The 15,213-nt window shown below is 43.5% G+C and overlaps 3 protein-coding genes across 6 annotated transcripts in view; 2 read left to right on the top strand and 1 right to left on the bottom strand.

Annotated features, from left to right (window-relative positions):
* The window catches only part of LOC1278998 (6-phosphofructo-2-kinase/fructose-2,6-bisphosphatase), a 73,161-nt gene that overhangs the window by 14,951 nt on the left and 42,997 nt on the right, over window positions 1-15,213 (bottom strand). The gene's annotated exons all lie outside the window — the stretch shown is intronic.
* LOC1278996 (alpha-N-acetylgalactosaminidase) overlaps window positions 1-15,213 on the top strand; it is a 49,605-nt gene that overhangs the window by 191 nt on the left and 34,201 nt on the right. For 2 of the 3 annotated variants that reach the window (XM_061656879.1, XM_061656878.1), the window contains exon 2: window positions 774-882. The exons of the other annotated variant lie outside the window; for it this stretch is intronic. The gene's annotated coding sequence lies outside the window, so the exon portion shown is untranslated. The remainder of the gene's footprint in view (window positions 1-773; window positions 883-15,213) is intronic. 3 annotated transcript variants of the gene reach the window in all.
* Window positions 1-15,213, top strand: part of LOC133393204 (uncharacterized) — a 38,294-nt gene that overhangs the window by 20,631 nt on the left and 2,450 nt on the right. The gene's annotated exons all lie outside the window — the stretch shown is intronic.

Below are 15,213 nucleotides of genomic sequence, written 5' to 3'. Positions count from 1 at the left end.
ACCTCCTTTACACTCGGATCACACAATTCACGGCTGGACGGTCTGGTGTATGTTACGCGATCGCGACGTGTTCGTTCGTTCGTTGTGTGTTGTTAGCGTGTTCTAGTTCTAGCAGCGTCTGTCTCTGGTGGTAGTTACGCATTAGAAAAGCTTACTCCGCGCGCACCGTTTAACCTCTATAAACAGCTCCGGACACACGATCGAATAATTCGTGACCGCGATTCACTGGTGCAAATTGCTCTCTCACTGATCACACACCATCACAGCGTTCGACCCCCCAAAAGAAAGTGTGTATTTCTATCGCGCGCGTTTGCTTTCCGGGCTTGTGCTTGTGTATTCGTTCTTATCTACCCAGCAGAGAGCCACTCTTTCTGTGTGCGTGTGCGCGCCACTCCAAACACATTGCCCTCTTATCTCGGCAATTGTCCGGGCTTGACATTTCGGTCGTGCAGCAAAGCTAGCTCAGCTGGATAGGCGTTATCAGTGTGAGCAAAGAGAAAGAAATTGGCAAACTCCACACAACGATCGTCGTGCTGCTAAAAGGGTTGACAGGAAAACAGGGAAGGAGGGCTAATAGCAACATAAAAATAAAAACCAACAGTGCCTTTAGGTTGGGTTGATCCAAAACTTGTTTCGTTTCCGCCGGAGAGCGCGCAAGAAAACGGGAAGTTGGCCGTGTCGCGCGAAATAAGTGTACCAGCCAGTGTGTCCCCCCTCTATTGCTACTACATCTACCCCTGAGGATAAAACGTAATCCACTGCCTGCTCCACAGCGCACATTACATCTCTATCGCCATCGTCATCAGCAGCAGGCAGCGTACTAACGTGTCTGAGTTCCGGGGTCTCTTCACCGGGAGCGACATACATTCATTCGCGCAAAAGGTTTGTAGTGCACATTTTAATTCAGGAAAAGATCAGCTAAACATTCGTCCCCATTTCCGGGGCGAGACTGTGTGCGGGGAGGAGTTTTGCAAGCAAGCGAAAAAAAACAACAAGCGCCACAAAGGACCTCTTGAAAGTTCAATCAACTTGTGAACTCGCAAGACTCCGCCGCCTTCGCAAAGGGGCCCCGAAGGAATGTTGAGGAATGTTGTTCTTGCGAGTCTCTCTTCTTGGTTTTGGCATTAGAATGGTTGAAAGCGTGTGTGTGAGTGTGTGTATTTGTGTGTGGGTCAATCGGAGGTTCTTTTTTTAACCTCCTAACACACGACACCCTCTTAATATATCTTGCAACTCACTGCCTGGAGACTGCGATCGCTTCTTATTGTCGGTCTCTCTCGCCGCTGTACGATCGCCGCGTCTGAGGGCTTGTTCTTGGGGTCTGGTCGCAGCATAACGGGTCGTAGCAGCAGCAGCAGCAGCAGTCACCAACTTCTCCAACGTATGATCCAGTGGAGTTGACGGTTACGTCAATCCGACAAGGGAGGAGAGTCCCGCGCGCAGGTGAAGGGAACTGGAAAACCTGTTTTTTCTCTCTCTCCATTTCTTTTATTTTATTACGATCACTTGTCTGCCTTTTTTCTTTGGTTTTTTGTGTGTGCCTTGTTTTTCCATACCTTTGCACGCGTGTGTGTGTGTATGATGAAGATGGAGGAGCAGCCCACCACACACACGTTGGGATGGACACGGAGGAGAAAAGAGACGACCAAAGGGCACGGGAGAAAGATCGGACAATCTTGCATGTGCGCCCACTCTCCTCCCAGGTTGGTCCATTTCTTGGGCCGTTAGCCGTTTGCCTCGAAACTTTGAAATGGTTTCGATTGTGGCGGCCGTAGTGGTATTCTGACCGGCTTTTCAGACGGGTGTAAAAGCTGTTCGTAGGTGATGTTTTTAATACAAATCATCTAGTTTTTTTCAATATTGTTTTTCACAAGCTTGAGAGCTGTTTTGCCATTTTCGCGTTTTATTGAAATGCCCAAAAAAATAAACCTCCAAACGGGTTTTGTCCGCCCAGTTGGGTTACAGGCCGAAGATTGCTGCGATATGGTCTGTGGGTTCTGTTTTTTTTTCCAGAATGCATTTTTCGCTGGCCTTGATTCCCCAGGCCACCGGTTCTTGGTCGTACGTACAGGTTCTCGCGCTGGTAATGTGGAGGGCTTGCAATATATGAAAATGCATAATACAAATGGGCAACACCCATATGCCCCATGCAACGCGGTTCATTCTTGGCGAATGGTGTGTAGTGGCAGTGTTTGTAATAGCGCACTTGCGGGTAGGTTTCAGAACAGAAGAAAGGCTTGACCCTGAGAGAGGATTCGCGTGTGTTATCTGACGCGGTTACTGCACGCAGCTGTGCACATTTTGCAGGCGCTGCGAGATAGATATAGGGGAACCCGGTCGTTGATGCCATTGCTGCTGAAGGGGTTCGCGTTAATTGTGTGGTTTTCATGCATGAGCTGTTGTATGCGTTTTTTATGCTCGTGAGAAGATTACAACCACCAAAGGGTGCATTTATACAGGTAAAATTCTTTTAAATTGCATTCAAAATATATTGTATTGAGTTAATTAATATTTTTATAGCAATTTAACGTTTTTTTTGCTTGTATTGTTCATCAAAATGTGTATTTGCTTTTGTCTCATAAAATTCCTTCGACCACATTTGAACCCCGTTTACTGAGCAGCTCTTGCATAACGACTAATAATTAACACACTTAATGCAAATACACTTTTTTGCTTGTGTTGGTGCAGCATGAACGCCAATTTTGTGAAATTGCAATTTCCAACCATTTGCTCCAACAGTCGCGCGATGATTCCAATTCAGTGTTACATTTAAAAATAAAAACAAGCGCTAAATCACAGACACACCTTGATAAGCAATTTGAGTGTGGAAGAGGAAAGACAATAAAAGGCAGAACAAAAATGTAAATAAAAATGCAAAATTAAGCTGAAATGATTGTGTCTGCTCGCACAATCTACTCCATTCGGCATTAGTCGTACGAAAGAGAAAAACAAAACACAAACGGACGAAACTTTCAACCTACTTCTTTTTGTGGAGGAACCTCGCAACCCTCCAGTAGAAAAACAAGTGAATTAACCCAGGACGTGTGTCCGGCTCTAGAACTGGGTTGCAAGTTGTGCAATGCTGGAAAACGTGTGTGCAATTGTTACACAATTAAACTCAACCAAAAAATAAGACCCCTATTCTCTCTCTCTCTTTCTCTCTGCCCGACAATTCAAATTTAGAACAATTGAAAGTGAATGAGCATGGTTTGGGTTTGCTGGTTCTTAATTAAATCATTTCCATAGTCCAACACTCTCCCGATCTCGAGCTGCGATTTTCGCCATGGGAAATGGAGCGTGTCACACAGACACTGTCTATAGCATCTATGTCTATGTGTATATGTGTGTCGGATTATGGCAATGCAGCAGATAAAGAGGTGCATAATTTATGAGCATTTCCGAATTGCATAACCTTCCCCGAAAAACAAAACACACCTCAGAGCGAATTAAAGCCTACCAACCACCACCCTGGCGTGCGCGACAACAACGGTGGCAAATTTAAATTACTCATTCAAAAGCTCATGTTTGTGAGCTCGACACACTCGTTTTCCCCTGGATTGTACTTGGGGGTGGGGGAGAGGGGAGGTGTTCACGCTTTTAGGAGGTGTCTTTTCCCATGACAAAATACGCCAAAATGGGCATCAAAACGATTAAGGGTGGAGAGTAAGACTCGAGACCGGACGTGAAGCTTTTTTGGGGAGTGTGGGGGGGGGGGGGGTGTATGTTTTTCGCAGTTTTCGCTTTTTTTGGTCCCTCTCTCTCTCTTTCTTCTTCAGTCACACTATGGAAGCCAAAAATGAACGAATTTGTGTTATGTTTTTAGTTTTTAGTGTAGATGTTTTTAAGCAAGCGAACAGATGACAGGGGGCAGTAGTTTTCATTGCCTCCTGGTTTTTCACTTTCAAACGTGACGTTCAAGCAGCCCAAAGCAGCCCGTGAGCAATCGTGAGCATGACACTTTAACGCATATTTATGGCTGGTGTGGCGGAGGGTCGTACATCAGCGGATCTGCTGGGTTCCATGCGCATAAGCAGTGACTAATAATTAGCATTCTAATTGAAATTTTATAACCAAACCCTTTGAGTGTGTTTGGGTGTGTGTGCCAGTGTTACATGGGAGATTTTCAACTAATTTTTCCGAACAGTTAGTTCCGGACGTCACCTCCGGAGCCCATTGCCCATTTAGAGCTCATCGCTATTATGACAAATATACTCCCTCACGCTTGCTTTTGCCTCCGTTTTTTTGTGGTTTTCGTTATCTTGACGTTTGAATCACAGATTTAGTGTTCAAATTAAATGAAAGATGCAGTTGAAGAAGAAACGGCGATAAAATATGAAGCGAAAACAAACAAAGCCAAACAAAGCCTGTAAGTGACGACTAGAAACTATTACTAAAACATCAAAAAGCAGATAAAACCGAACAGTCGTGACAATAATGTGTTGTCAAGTGAGTGTTTTCAACAACGAAATAAAGTGGATGGATAAGTCGTCGAGAGTAATAACTCCATTTTTTATGTATTTGGATGTGTGCTTAATCGACAACGACAAAGTTAGGAAATTTCCTCTTTCTTTCTCTCTGTTATGATGTTGTGATCCTAAAACCCCTAGAACAACGGGTATGCGCACAACACTTAACTTCAATTAAGCTCGTTTAACTCAAATGGTTGTTGAATAAGAAACCGGAAGAGTTGCTACCGGCCATGTAAGTGATGTGGGATTCACTGGACTGCTTGATACTGGAGATGAGAAAGAGATGGAACGAACGCTAGTCAATGTTTGAATTGGAATAAAACTTGTAGCAATGTTCCGGCTCCAACTTGAACTTGAGATTCTCACTTAGAGACCCAGAATGAAGCACTTTTTTAACATTTTAAGGCCCGAAATTCGCGGTTTAACAGCAGACGGAATTATGCGCCCGCGAAATTCTGGTTCGTGTATTTTTGGCCAAACATATCAATCAACTATGCACAGACAAAATTATGATAAATTCCCATAAACATTTTGTTATTGGATGATTGATTCTTCAAATCTGGTGTGATCTGATTCATATCATCATCATCCTATTGTAAACGAATAAGATTCAAAATATTCACAGAAAGCAACCCTGACACGCGTCTTGCACAACTTTGAATTGAAATTGGATACATAAGACTTTAATAATTTCTTTTGCAATTGAATCCTCAGCAATAACTTGAATCTCTCTAGGAATTGATGATTTTCGTAGTATTGAGTTCCTAATATAAATTGATACAGAAGTTGCCACAAAACGTTGGTGCTCAGGTCTCATGCTTTAAGAGTATGCGTCACTTTTTTGCACTTATTGATTAAAATTCTGCAATAGCATTGTTTGTTTAAAAAACCTGATTATTTTGAAACAGTTTTACTTGCAAGTGAAATGCTAACTCCAATAAAAACGCTAGATATTATCATGAAAATAATACTAGTTACTATTCATTGAATTATTGGTTATGTGATTGGAATTACTGAGTTTTAAGTCACGCATTCTGAAACATTCAAAACAAAGCGATTGATTAACACCAAAGAAATGAGTATAAAAGGTCAAAACAAAGACAACATTTAAAAAAAAACTGGAGTTTTAAAAGGCAAAATCTAGCGGTAATCTAGCTTTAAATCACGTCAGCCAAAATCCAGATTGTTTGAAAAATGTATGATGTTTGACTTTTTTTTTATTCACATGCATGTGAGACTCTTCACGATTCAAATTGACATAGGATAACGTTGGAAAACAGAACGAAAATAATGAGAGCAAATATTGCAGCTTTGCAAATCTCGTTTAATTTTTCATCAGTACTAAAAATCAATCCAACTTTTTACTGTATAAAGACTTCCCACCAATTGATGTTTCGCTTTCTGTACTACCCCGATGAAAGCTGCCTCTAAACAAAAATCAACATCTCTATTAAGAAGCAATAATCATCCCAACATTCCACTCAAAACCACATTTTTGTCACATTTTGTCCCTTCGTTGGACGCACCAAATTCCAAGCGTGAATGTGCACCTAAGCCCAGACACGGCAGGCACCGGTCAAAAACCGGACTCGAACGTCAATCATGTGTGGTGCGCGCGCGCGTTCGCCGAGCAGTTCCGAAAGCAAATCCATCAAAAAACACTTTGCACATGGCTCGCTCGAGGAAGTCTCGAGGGGAGGTCGGTCGGTTACGCGTCTCCACCAAGCAGCAAACAATAGAGCGATGTGTGAATGAGAATAATGCCCGTCGTCCTCGCGAGATTGATAAACGATCGATTTACTCGCTGCCGATGGTCAGTGTGGAGGCTCAACAGAAGTAGTGGCCAGCCGGCCGACAGATTTCGATTTCGAATCAATTTCATCCGATCGGTGACCGCGCGCGCCGGCAGGTCACCGCCACATTGCGCCTTGAGTGAGGAGGGGGGTGGCGGGATGAGGCGTGGGAGATGGGATGAAAGTTGATCCAAGAAAGTACAAGCCCGATCGCCCGGCTGGCCCCGCGCTATGTAAGCAAAAGTGGAGAAGTGCTTCCAATCGGCGATCGCAGCGCAGAAGTGATCGTAGCAGATATCGCGCGCGTTGGAAAAATCGACTCATTCGCGAACGGAGTAGTGGTGCTTGGACCAGTTTTCCCGCTCGCTCGCCGCTTTATCTGGTTTATTTTGCCACCCTCTGCCTGCCTTTGCCTGCATGGCTACGTTTTGCTTGCTTTTGCATTTTTTGACGACAACCGGCTTGGCGGAGGATTTTTGTATTTCCTCGTTTAATCTCTCGCCACCAGTCCCCACCAGAGGGTAGCGGGAAGCTTTCGGTTGCCATCTCCTTATGGTACCACAACGCTCAGGGTACGTTGGTGTAAGTTGGTGCTTTGCAAATCGATAAAAAGAGCAAATAAAACCAACCCGACCCAGCCCAAAAGAAAGTGTCCACCAGAGCATTCGGTGCGGCTCCGGCTGTGGGCAAAGCGCTTGTTTGGGGTGATATTGCTTAAAATTATTTAAACCCAAGCCATGCCATACAAAAGGGAAAGAGAGGCAGAAAAGAAACGTAATAAACTTGACGAAAATACAAGAAAAGATAAAGGTGCGTATGCGTATTGCCACCCCCCGTAGTATCTGCACCGATTCCATTAAATTGACTCACTTCTTCCTCTTCTGAACAGTAAAGTAACACCCCTCTACCCTTTTAGCCTACATCACCCCATACACACCCATCGCCCCAAAGTTGCAAACACGCACATTAAAAGGCAAACCGAAATCAAACCTTAATGCACAAGCAAATAGCGGTGTGGTGGTGCAGTGGTTGTAGCGAAGACAGCCAGACACAAGAGGCAAAAGGCCCCCCGAGGGATGATTTGGCGAAGCATATTTACCTTTTATCATCATCAGCAGCGGCAGCAGCATGATCGTCAGCCGAGAGGCAGTTGCAGGTTGAAAGTTTCACTTTCTTTACGACTGTGTGTGTGTCTGTCTGATTGCACCGAGTGGGTAAAAGAAAAAGAGAGCAACGCGCGTCTGTGTGGTGGTTGATTTACGAAACCACCGAAACTGTAACGGTGCTGCACACACAGCACCGAGATGTGCATTATGATGCCCTTTTCGGGTTGGTGCTGCACGAGATTTGTGTTGTTAGGACGCTGGAAAAAATCCCCCGCACAGTACACTTACAGTATAATTGATTGGCAAGGCGAGTAAATCGGCTTCAGAGGTTTGGGAGCAAAAAAAAAAAAACACACATTGGTGAAGAGTTAATTTGGCATTCGCTATCGCTCACCAAAGGGTTATGTGTGTATGCCTATCTGTGCCGAATTGAATAATCAACGGGCACACTGCACCACTTTATTAGCTTCGCTGCAGAGCTTTTGGCTGATGCATTTATCGGCTTGAGAGTTTGTTTTGATTGCAAAATATTTACATTTTAAATGAATTGTATTTTTTATTATGATTTGCTTAGCTGTGACGACTAACGATGCATGAAAATGATTAATTTCTTTGGGTGGTAAAATTATACACCAGAGTTCATGCATAAAGAAAGTCTTTTTTGTGTGATAATTTCAAACGAATATTGAAATGATAAAAATGGCTTTGATAGAAATACGTTTTAAGGCAAACATTTTGCAGCAAACTGTCTAACTGGTTTGCTGTAAAACAAAAACAAAAATCATCCAATGAAGTAATATCCCATTGGATAAAATACTAACCTAAGCACTATTTTAATTACTTTTTCACTGTCTATGTTTTGTTTTGAGCACGATACACTGTGTTTCATTATAAACATTGCCGTTTTTTTTCGCTAAATTTATTGACACAATTTTCATTGAGCTACTGGCGGCAGCCGGGCAGCGCTCGATAATATTGGGGGTGAAAAATTGAACAATAAAACAATAACCCAAACAACAAACGATCACGATCACCACGCGGGGCTGTAATAATAAAAACCCAATTTTGCGTTTGCGAACAAAGCAACCCGGCGATGAATCGATGAGACGGATACCGCCAAAGAACCTCGGCGTGTCTGCGTAAAAATCGATCACGATCGATAGAGAGCGAGAAGCTGCAATGGTCTTGATCTGGGTACCGTCACAAAAAGGGGTTTGAAAAACAAAAAATGTCGGTCAAACAACAGGGGAACGCTTTTGCGCAAAGAACACGAACTAAATTAAAACATTAATCGTAGGACAACACGCCGCACACGCTGCTGCTGTGTGGCGGCCCTGTGGTTGTCAACGGCGTTCGGCTCTGACCTACTAGCGAGGAACAACGGGTTCCTCGCATGCCCGACTTGGCTTAAGTCAGTAAAGACACACACACACATACACACACTTTGTTCGATCGTGGATGGTTCGTCGTTTTGTCTACGGCTCGGCTAAAAGTCGGGTAGTAGAGGCAGCCATTAAATAAACAAATGAAAAAACAAAGCATCAAATCCGTTCAGCTGACACTAATCCGCAGCGCGCTCTCCTCCTTTTCACCGCTGATCTTCAGCCGCCACACGGCATTAATGTTTTAATGCTTTGGATTTGTTTTGTTCCTTCAACCACCTGCTCCTCCTCCTGTTGCATTATTCCCCACGGGTGATGCTTACTTAAGTTTATGCTTTGATTATGGGGCGCCCTCCTGACTAGTGCGCTAGGGATCGTTTCGGTGGGAACCGCAGCCGGTGCTGAAAAAGCGAGCGCCCAGAAGCGAATTATGTTTGCATAATACGGTGCAGCAGCAGCGCTCCCGAGATCGTAATATAATTTTCAAACAGCGGTTTACTGTTGCTGCGGCGGCTGCTTCTGTGTGTGAAGAGGGATGCTATTTTGCCGATCAGTGCAGAGAGCGCGTTTGTGCAAGAAGAGAGGTACAGGAGGTAGCCCGAGACCAGGGTTGCCGGTTCATTAATTATTGGGATCTGCAGCTGGAGCCTCTGAACCTCCTGACTTATTTTTAATGGTTGATCGGGTTTGGCGTACTCTGTGCTGGTCGTCGTCAGGTACACCCGGCGAAGCACAGATGGTAAGAGCAGCATTGGGGCCGCTTTCTAAGTAACCGGGGAAAATGGAGCATTAAATCTAGCCACACGGAGAGTGTCAAGCGCAGAACGGGATTCAATCGATAGAAATTTTCGTTTGCTAAATAATTTACGATTATTTTAGCGCTCGTTTTGTAAAAAGGCAGGAACAAATCGCTTTATACGTGATACATATCTAACCGTTTTTGTTTGTGCTTTTGTTCGGCGCTACTTTGACACAATAGCAGTCGCCCTGCCGCTGCTTTACAGGGTTTGCCATGAGTTCTCATAGTTGTGGGACCGTTCCTTGACTTTTTCCTATCAGAAGTGAACTACATATGATAAATTGGACTCTATGGCACTCTTTTGGACGTGCTCCATGGAAATTCATATTGGATTTGTCCCTCTACATTAAGTTCATTCCTATGAGAACTACTGGAAACCCTGTATAGCTGCTCTTTACATTTTACAAGCCTACTGGCGGCTATTGCAATTTTCTTTCTTTCCATTCGGAAAACCGATTTGTCCTTCAAAGGCGCGCACACAAACATCCCCAACGCGACGAAGCCAATTGAAAGACCTAATTACCGCTAGAATGCAATCTGGCAGCCACGTCCATTCGATTGGCTTACGAGACAAGCGAAGCAAGAAAGAAAAACGAGTCTCCCGGATTGGCAATTTTCTGCTCCAATATGATCATTGAGCAGAGGGAAAAAAGGCTATTCTCATTGCATGTGCTGCACATCACAAAGGAAAACTGCAGCCCAAGGCTAGAAAGGACACGAGTGCTAGCCCCGTTTGTAAGCAGATCTTGCCGCGCCGGCATTTGCTACCGGCATTTGGAAAACAAAAACAGGCAGAAAATTGTGCTTTTCTTGTAGGCACGAAGCTTTGATGATGATTGGTCGCGCGAAAGTAAAAGTGCTTGTCGAACGAAACACAAAAGAAAGGGAAAAAACTGCATCAAACGATTCTTTGTGCAACTCGTCGGAAAGAATGTTAGTCCCCCTTTTTTCCTAACGTGCTCGGGAGTGATCTTTGCCGCGTTTCAATACATTTTAGCTTCGCAAATCCATTTGATTAGATCACATTCCGTGTGTGTCTCTCCGGTAACTTCCGGTTCCCTCTCGCTTTTCTTTTTCGTCACATGCCAGCGCCAGTGCAGGATGAACTGGCCGCCCTTTTGCTATCCGTAACCGTGGCAATTAGCGGGCTTTTCGGTATCATAAAACTGAGCGGAAGCACGGTGGTTGCGTCTTTTAATGGATTTGACAAGACGTGTGACAGATTGTGATTAAGACTTGGTGGCCCTTTTGGAGGGATGAGCTGCATTTAAGATGTCGCGGGATGGTTCCATAACTCTTTAACTTCTATTGAGTGTTACAGAAACTTTAGCAGGAAGTTGCAATCACGAAAAACTGTTCATTTCGATGACTCGTAAGAGTGATTTGCTTGTTACATAAATTAACAGCAACGGACATTTGTCCATTTGTTATCATTTGGTAATGTTCCAATGTTTGGGGAAATCTAATTTCCTACCAATATCATGACATTTCAGTTAAGCTGTAAACCATTCCCGGGGAGGTTGTTGCTATTGATACATGGAATTATCATGACTCTGTCTCTTTTAACAAGCTCAGTTAACTCTATCCATACGGAGCCGCATTAGAATCTCTCCAACCGTCATTAATCTCCACAGCACAAAGGCCTCATTACAAATGAGTCATTTCGTCCATCATTCAAAATCGATTAACACAAACTTCACTGTGAAGAGTAGCATGCGATGATTAGGCAACGCACTATTTGTATGTTCGTTGCTCCCTGTTGCGTTGAGGTCACCGCCATTCCGTTCGCTTGAATAACAATAATAGGTAGCGAGCAGCTAAATATGAAAATTCACCTCCACAGAAATCCGGCTGCCCTTTAGCGCCCTCTGTGCGCGAAACTAAAGCACAGTCTCCTCACTTTCTGCTCGCCTGCGGTGGAAGAGACTCGTCAACGTTTGAAGGTCGCTCGCCCGTAGGGAGCTCCCGTTCACGTTCAGACAATACACCGAAACAACATTCTGAACTGGAACTGCAACGGTTCGTGCGTGTAGGGGTTTCAACTCCTTTTGGTTTTGGATTTCATTCTTTTATGATTGTGAGAGCCTACACTGCCTAGACGATCGTCCGATCATCCAATCAATTTAAGATCACCCATTCACACGGTGATCCGTGCGCATCCAAAAGCGAGTGCCCAAGCATCGGAGCTGCTGCTGTTTGAGATGACCGTTCACTTTGCGCTGATGATGGCATTTGATGGGGTCTGCTGGCATGCGGGCTTTTTTGGAGTCCACGTCTGTTTTATTTTCGATTAGCGCCACGACGACGATGCGCGTTAAGACGCATAGTTCAGCGGGCTTTGGGGTGCGATTTTGACCGATGTTCACATAATTTGGTGTAGCCAACAGCGACGCATTCTCTCTGTCTCGTTTTCGATTGCGATCGTTTGCCGCAGACCCAAGGTCAAAAGAGCTGTTCTTTTTTGTAACGAACTCCAAACAAGCTGATCTTCTTTCAATTATCGGACAAAGGGAAAACAGGACAGGAGAACATCTCGTGCAACGAAGATGGTTTAAGATTTTAATCACCGATTCCGATCGGCGCATGACGCAAAAAGCCCTAAGGGGTTTGGATATGGCTTCTAGCCGGGAGCTATGCGCGTCTGTGCCATAAATTGAATGAGAAGACACTAATTAAAACGATGCGTGTAGCCTATATAAGTGGATCCATTTAAAATAGGCAGCACACGGCAAGCAGGATGCACCATTTCTTATTAACTGATCTTATTAAGACATCACCATCCTATCGAATGATTCGTTAAGCTAAAGCTAAGCTAAACGTAACTTACCCTTTATGTGCATCAAATTTTTAATGAGCATTGGTTGTTTGTACAAAAAAAAAAACAATCTCAAAAAGCTTGTAAATTATAATAATACCAACGGTGTGGGATAAAAATCAATTACTCCGTGACGTGTTCCACTTACCGGCAAACAACCGTTAGGCCGAGCAATTGATTAATGACTTCATTCCACCCGGAGACGGGCATTCATTACCCCGAAACAAATTGAGCGTAATGCATTAACACAGAAATATGTTGGAAATTAACGCAACAAAAACACACTTTATGATTATTTTAAATTTGATTTTGTTTGCAGCTACAAAAAAAAACGCTTCACGCCCATTCATTCACGCCTCAAAACAGCCTCGAAACAATAGCAGTAAAAAGGGCGAAAATGCATCACAAAGAGCATTGTTGTCAGCTGTATGTATCCTCATAAGGAGAAATATCGTTAACATTACAAAATGGGCACAAATTTTGCCTTAAAAAAAAGGTATTCGCCTCTCTGATATACTCCCTGGAAGGCGTGGAATGTCATTAAACGCAACAAAACCATATCTTGCGAACATGCGCTTTTAAATTATCTTCCAAAAATAGCAAACGATAACACATTGCGTGTGTGTCAAAATCTTGCATGATTGTGCTCTGTGCCATGCCTTCGGGGGTAGAATGGATCGTAATAAGAGGTAGGACAAAAAAAGCTCAACTCTACCGGATGTTGCGATGGAGAAGTATGTTTTTCGCACACTTTAAGGATGTCCAAAGATGTGCACACGTTCGTTTTAATAACTTCCCGCGCCATTCGACAGAAACATAATCCATCATTGTGACACACAAACACCAACCCCGCCACCGCCCCCGGGCACCGGACAATATTACATCCTGCTGGACACACGGTCGGGTAAATGCCAAAACTGTGGCTATTAGAATGACCCATTAGCCTTGTTCCAAAACGTCTAAAGTAACACACCGCTAGACACAGCACAGTAAATCCCTTTCAGATTCCGGATGCACTTACGGCACTGGGGTGCAACGGCGGTATCGCGCGCCACTGCTCGATCGATCGATCGATCAACACCCTTTTCGATTTTCGATATACCACAGTACCACGTGCGCGCATAGTATCATAAGCTCGCGGATGGAGCGAGGGACTGAACAGCAAATCCTTGACATTAAGCGGGCGATGGGCTCGGATCTTGGTTTTACACGTTTAGTGATCGTGTCGAGACACTCGTAGCTTGCTACGAGAATCGCTTCCTTCGATCGTTCGTTGTGTGCCGCGCGGATGAGATTATTGGACCCGCTTGGGCGAGGGGTTCGTCGCCTAAGCAGCGGAACGCGATTATTTGATGTTTCACAAGCAGTTTTTGCAGCTGCTTCTAACATTTCAGGATCACGCAAACAGCCGGAAGTGATCATGGTAGAGGGGGATTGTCTAGGAGCGTAAACCCTTTTGTTGCTCTTTTCGATGTGTCTGATTACTAGCAATTATTTCTGCAACATAGCGCACGGGAAAAGGTTTTATTAAGAGGAAATAGTTCATTTTTTTTAAACTTTTAATGGTATTTTAGTAAAAATAAATTGATCTATTGATCGTTGCAATACAGTGAACCCTCTCTTATTTGAGAGGCGATGGGACTGTCGAATAAGAGGGGTTTTCAAATTACAGAGGTGGAAAGTGAATGAAATCCATCCGGATTTGGAAGTGAATGAAATCCATGCAGGTCCATCCAAACAAGAAAGAGACAGAACATTTAGTATGCAGCCTTAACTGTTGCTATAGGAAACTGCGAACAGGATTGCCAATTTGAGCATACATCATTCAATAACCATGGCAACACCATATACCAATAAGAGGGACACAGATTTCAGAGGTTTTTCAAATTAGAGGAACAAAAATGTACTGGAAATCAAGGGACTGTGAAAAATGTTCAAATAAGAGAGGTTTCTCAAATTGGAGAGGTGTCAAATAAGAGAGGGTTCACTGTAATTCAATACGGGTTTCTTCAAAATCTCTTTGGGTTGCTTATTTATTTTTATTAAATAAGTAACATCAGAAGTATTTGTTATTAAGCTTTCTATCGAAACAAATTGTTTCTTTTTTGGTTTGGTTTGTAAATAGTTACTATTTTCCATACAGAAATACTATAAATTTTATCTTGTTTTGTCTAAAACTGCTTTTTTAACACAATTAATTCAATCGAAGCACGAACAGTGTGATACAGCAAAATAAAATTAAAACAACCCCAAACACGCTTGCATTGATCGTATCGCGTCAATGGAGCTGGAAAGGTGCTTCCATTGTCATTCGTTTCTGTCCCTAACAATCGGTGGTGAAGCATCTTGACATGAAACATCTAAGGAGCTATCAATTTCGAGTGTCTGATCTGATACGGCTCACGCTATATACCGCTCAACACGTAGCGCAAAGCACTCTCTTCAGACACTTCAGATACAACCCCTAACTCTTTCGTTATCCCATGCAAAACCATTGGAAGATAAGAGAAGCAAACCTTCTCCCGTGTGTAAAGACAAAAGGTAAAACAGGTTATCTTTGTTGTGGTTTCCTTGTAGAAGAAAAAAAAAGAGCATGAATAGCATAACTGTTTCAGAAAACAAAAACTAGCCATACCCAAATAAAAAAAAACCTAAACACTGAATGTCTGAACACAATAGTACACAATGCCGCTGGCGGGTAGCCGACGAATGCGTCCAAATGTGCCATATATTCACGTCTCGATCGCCGCATACTTCACTGTGGATGGTGACAGAATTTATAATGCTTTTATGAGACACTCTCTAATACCTCTCGCGAGTTTCGGGCGTTTTTTGTTGTTGTCATATTG

The sequence above is a fragment of the Anopheles gambiae genome, chromosome 3 (assembly GCF_943734735.2).
Source record: "Anopheles gambiae chromosome 3, idAnoGambNW_F1_1, whole genome shotgun sequence".
NCBI lineage: Eukaryota > Metazoa > Arthropoda > Insecta > Diptera > Culicidae > Anopheles > Anopheles gambiae.
Note: the sequence above shows the minus strand (reverse complement) of the source record. Positions and strands in the feature narration are given on the sequence as shown.